This window comes from Balaenoptera physalus (genome assembly GCF_965194825.1).
Source record: "Balaenoptera physalus genome assembly, chromosome: 11".
NCBI lineage: Eukaryota > Metazoa > Chordata > Mammalia > Artiodactyla > Balaenopteridae > Balaenoptera > Balaenoptera physalus.
Window position 1 is genome coordinate 69,720,514 of NC_138896.1, and position 6,000 is coordinate 69,726,513.

The following is a 6,000-nucleotide window of genomic DNA, read 5'->3' on the forward strand; positions in this document are numbered from 1 at the left end:
AGATTCCACATGCCGCGGAGCAACTAAGCCCGTGCGCCACAACTACTGAGCCTGGGCTCTAGAGACCACGAGCCACAACTGCTGAAGCCCGCGCGCCTAGAGCCCATGCTCCACAACAAGAGAAGCCACAGCAATGAGAAGCCTGGGCACTGCAACAAAGAGTAGCCCTGCTCGCCGCAACTTGAGAAAGCCAGCATGTAGCAATGAAGACCCAACGCAGCCAAAAATAAATAAATAAATAAGGGAATTTATTTACTCATTTTTAAGTTTTAAATAATTTATTTAAAACTTTTAAAACAGTTTACTTAAAATTTTTTTATAAATTTATTTAAAAAATTTTAAATACATTTTTTTAAAAAATTTTAGATAGATTTATTTATTTATTTATTTTTGGCTGCTTTGAGTCTTCATTGCTACACGCGGGCTTTCTCTAGTTGCAGAGAGCGGAGGCTACTCTGCTGCGGTGCACGGGCTTCTCATTGCGGTGGCTTCTCTTGTTTCTGAGCATGGGCTCTAGGCACGTGGGCTTCAGTAGTTGTGGCGTGCAGGCTCAGTAGTTGTGCTGCATGGGCTTAGTTGCTCCAAGGCATGTGGGATCTTCCCGGACCAGGGCTCAAACCCGTGTCCCCTGCACTGGCAGGCGGATTCCCAACCACTGCACCACCAGAGATAAATTCCCTTTCTTAAGCTGCCTGCACATTTCTCTTATTCACAAAGAAGGTTACAAATAATATGGATTAAAAGGAGATTTCAGAGTCTGCATCAGGGAATGGGGTTGTTCTTTAGAGACAGGGCCTCCCACATCACCTGTAAAGTCTGCTGGGACCTGAGGCCCCAGATGTGAGCAATGCTCTAGAATGCCAAGTTACACCTCTAGGGGAAAGCATCAGTCTGAGAAGTTAGATACTGGGAGGAGAGCACCCAGAATCCACTCAACTCAAGGACTAAATTCTGCAAAAAAACCGCTCCCAGTTTTATCTCAAGGGCAGCCTAATAACCTGGGCTCTCCGGAGCAGTCCCGATTTCAAATGTGCTGCCAATATCTGATCCCGTGTCACCATTTTTGGTGAAGAAATGTGGTCATCATAAATATACTCCAACAGGAGTCCAAGAATTTTTCAAAGACATCTCTCTTAGATTCTCTTTGCTCAGCAAGTTAAGTACTGTGCACTCACTGGATAAAGGATTTAGTGACCAGGAAGCTACTGGATGGGGAAGCACATATTCCACAGGGACCAGGGAGCTGGTGCTGTTTGTTTTGAAGCCACAAAGCACCTACTCTGCTGGGCTAACTTTCCATGTAACATATTAACTATACAGAAAGAGAATTCTACTGTGCATAATTCTAGCTAGGTAACCTTAGTCAAGTTATTTAAAATGTGAGCTTCAGTTTCCTCATCTTTATAATACAGTTAATAATTACCTTCCTCATAAGTAAAATACAGTGCCTGACACATAGTAAGTTATGGTAGGCAAATAGATGCTGCAAATGGTGGTGTAAAACAACTGAATAGATTGCTAAGCTTCTAAGAATGATAATTTCTAGAATTACAAATGGGCTTCAAGTGAGTGCACTTAAAGGCTGTTCCTACATTTAAAATTTCAAGATCAAAGCATTCCTTCTTCTAAGATTTTTCCAGCAGGCTTCTCCATACCCACCCCCATCTTCCACCACCCCCCAATCTCATTATCTCCATAAATGTTGCCCCATTCACCCTGTTACTCAGATTAAAACCTAGTCACCCCGTCTCCTCTCTTTCTCTTAAACCTTCCATCTAAGCCACTCACAAATCCTGCCAGTTCTACCTTCAAAATTCACAAGCTTTAGAATCAGACCACTACACCCTAGTTCAAGGGTGACAGTAATTTTAACACAATTAAAATTTATCATCTTTATACTGCTTAATTTATAAGAGAAGGTCAGAGTCTCCCACCCTCCCCAAGGTCACCTCCTCCAGGCAGTTGCTGCCCCCTTTCCATGAACGATGGCTCACTCAGGGTGGGTACAAGGGAGCTGGGTTGATGGGTCGTAGGTCACTCAGAAAGCTTGGTGGAAGTGGTACTTTTTAAATGGAGTGTGAAACATAGAAGGAATTCTATTCCCAGGTCACTGCTCAGATATTCCGGAGCACTACCTCCTCAGGACTTTTTAGATACTGTAAAAGTGGCTATCTTAGGACCCTCTGTTCTGATGTCTATCTGGTCTTCTAAATGGGGGATAGAGACTTGGTAGAAATCTTGGCTGATTCCATGCTGGTCTCCACCCAGCCGAGAGAATGACGAATTCATGGTCAAGGAGGTGATGAGTGGGAAGAAGAGGTTTTGGACTTGGAGATCCCATTTCCAAGGGGAGAGTGTGGCAGGTATGGGTGTGCTGGCAGGTGAAAACAGTCTGTGAATGTCTCATCTCCGAGTATTAAAAAGGGATGTCTCTCCTTGGAAATACCCAAGTGCTACTGACTGGGTGGGGCTCTATCCTATTCCCAGGCTGAATATGTCCTGAAGAAATTTTTATTGATTGGTGTGTTTTAGTTTAGTGTTTTTGTAAAGCATGTGAATACAAACAGAATGAAATTCTTCTTTTAGGATTGATCATAAAATCAACTTGTCATGTCCACCTATACGGATGTAACTCATCATTCTTAAAACTTCAATGGAATTCTCTTCTAGGAAAAACATGTGATTTTGGAACCTTGTTTAGTCCTTGAAAATAACAGATGTATGACATAGGATTAGTTTGTTCAAGGTCAAAAAAGAGCTTTAGGGGATGAATCAGGCCTTGAAGCTCAGCTCTCAATCCATTCTTCCCCAGGGGCTTGGTGTCCTCTCGGAGATCTGAATAGTCCTAGTTGTTGTTCCTTGGAAATGAGCAGACACTGCTTCCTTTTCTCTAATCTATGGAAAGGTCACCAGGATAATGCATCCACTAGGCTGGAGACCAGCTTTGGGAGAACTTGAGAAAGGCAACGGGAGAAGACCATGAAAGGAAGGTTCCAGCTACACAGTCTGGCTATGGGAAAGGGTAAGATAAGTTAGGGCCAGGAAGACCCAGGACCCACCTCAGGGGGCTCAGAGGCTGAATATGAAGGCAGAAACCTTGGCATCTGGTACAGCCCTAGGATCTGGAACAACACTCATAATACGTTATGAGACACGAAACTTATCTGTTGGATGAATGAATGGAGGGTTTGCACAAGCACACTGCTCTAGAGAAACTCCTCAACAATACCCCATTCACAGCAGGGCAGAGGAGACTGAACAGTTGTCACCCCAGGCTTATTTCCTCCCCCTTTTAGCAGAGAACTAGCTCAGCTTGTCTGAATTAGTGCACATAAAACAGGCTGATGTCAGTGGCCAAGCTCCAGAGGCTTCTTTTTACAAGGGCACTTCCTGACCAGGAAGATTTCATAATTTCATAATTGTCCAAGTGTTTCCATTCGGCCTATAAAATGAAGGGCATTACAGGGGTGTGGTGCTTCTGGAACCTTCTCACATGTGTCCAGTCCAGCTGTGCCAGGCCTGAGCCCACCTCTGGGTGTGCTCTGTGGCTTCTCTGCTGGTAGTTCCTCCCTAATAAACATTAATTGTATATGTATGCCCTGAGTCGCTTTACTGATGGGTGGTCCCTGCCCCTTGTTCATGACAGTGGCCCCATTCAGATCCTCCCAGCCCCAGAAGGCTATCTTGGAGGACAGCTCCAGAGTCTACAGAAGACTTGGGACAAGAAGAGGGAGGGATACAAAGAAGGCAGAGAACGAACCGAGGGAAGTAAAACCCACAAACGAGAGAGACAGAATAGTTTTTTGGAAAGAATCATGCAAAGGGTTTAGAAGAATTTATTCCTGATCTGATACATCTGACTGACAGGCCAGCCAAATGTATTTTGTTTGATTCACACAGCAGTTAATTAAGCCAACTGTGAACAGGACCTCAAGCTGCAGGATGAAACTCTCCTACAGTATTGACTCAACCATGTACCCCAGGGTCCAGGATCCCACCAGCTGAACAAATCCCACCAACCATGACAGATCTGTACTCTAGAAAACCAGGTGGCTTCCCCCTTAAGTCTCTATATCGACCTTTCCTCTTGGCCCAAGGCATTAATCCAGGTGGGCAGGGTGTATTAGCGATTGCAGACCCCACTTTCTCCTGTAAGGAGGAAGCCTAGGGAGATTCTGTCATCCATAACAACCTGGCCTGTGAGCTCAGGCTGCCCTGAATGCCTTCCAGAGCCGAGGTGGTGTCGTTGGTCACTTCAGCTGAAATCAGGGACAAATTTTCACACCACCTTTTCTAATTGGATGATTCCCATTGCGGGGAAAATGCCCTCAGGGTGCACATACATAGTGAGTCTGAGAAAACAATGGTAGCCTCATTTTGAAGAGCTCTTGGCAGTTGTCTGAGGGCTACAGGAGCCACTGGTGGCGTTTCTTTAAGCACTCAAAGGTCTCTTATGACACCCCCAAGATACAAGTCACCTACGGGCCTGATAGGATGGAGACAGGTGTCTGTATCCAACAGAACCATGATAGATTAAGTCTTTCCCTTCTCTGAGTTTCCCCAGCATACTTGGAGAGGTGTGTATAGCCTTTGATCCCTCTCGGGGAAAGGGAGACCTCTGCCCCGCCCCTAAGAATCTTTCTCCTTAAAGTAGCTTCAGTGAGGACAGAGGGGGATGGAGGGATCAATATCATGTCTCACTGAAATGCAAATCAAAACTACAATGAGTCATCACCTCACAACAGTTAGAATGGGCATCATCAGAAAATCTACAAACAATAAATGCTGGAGAGGGTGTGGAGAAAAGGGAACCCTCTTACGGCTGTTGGTGGGAATGTAAATTGATACAGCCACTACAGAGAACAGTATGGAGGGTCCTTAAAAAAATAAAAATAGAATTACCATATGACCCAGCAGAGAAAACCATAATTCAAAAAGACACATGCACCCCAATGTTCATTGCAGCACTATTTACAATAGCCAGGTCAAGGGATCAATCTAAATGTCCATCAACAGATGAATGGATAAAGAAGATGTGGTACATATATACAATGGAATATTACCTGCCATAAAAAGGAACGAAACTGGGTCATTTGTAGAGACGTGGATGGACCTAGAGACTGTCATACAGAGTGAAGTAAGTCAGAAAGAGAAAAACAAATATCGTATATTAAAGCATATTTGTGGAATCTAGAAAAATGGTACAGATGAACCAGTTTGCAAGGCAGAAAGAAAAATGGTACAGATGAACCAGTTTGCAAGGCAGAACCAGTTTGCAAGGTAGAGAACAAACGTATGGACACTAAGGGGGGAAAAGGGGGACGGGATGAATTGGGAGATTGGGATTAATTTATATACACTAATATGTATAAAATAGATAAGTAATGAGAACCTGCTATATAGCACAGGGAACGCCACTTTGCTGTACAGTAGAAACTAACACAACATTGTAAAACAACCATACCCCACTTAAAAAAAAAAAAGCATGTCTCATTGATTTACTCGTGGTTTGCTGGTTTCCTGTGGTGGCAATCTTGGTGCTTTATTAACATTATTTTTGTAGACTTTTAAATTATATCCTGTATTTTCTGATGGATTCTTGGATGAAAGACTCAAGTAACATACACTGATTATCAAGTGCATAATTTATAAGCAGAAATTTAGTTGTATAATATGTAAGAGACACAAAGGACTTGAAGCAGTGTAGGTAGACAGACATAAAATAAGTTAATAAAAGTGAGCCTGTCTTATTATGTCAGTTTATGACAGATAACATTAAAACCTGGAATAACTGTGTGCCTACTTTTAAAGGAATTTTGTGTTATTTTAACTCAGTGCTTAAATTTGGGGCTCTGGAATGAATTAACAATTTTCCACTGAAATTAAACTTAATTATGCTTTTAATTTAGGAGAATTTGCCCCAAATGATGTCTATGGTTTTTTTCCTCTTCTGATCTTTATGTTATAAGCATTTTCAAATTTAAAGTATAATGAATATGC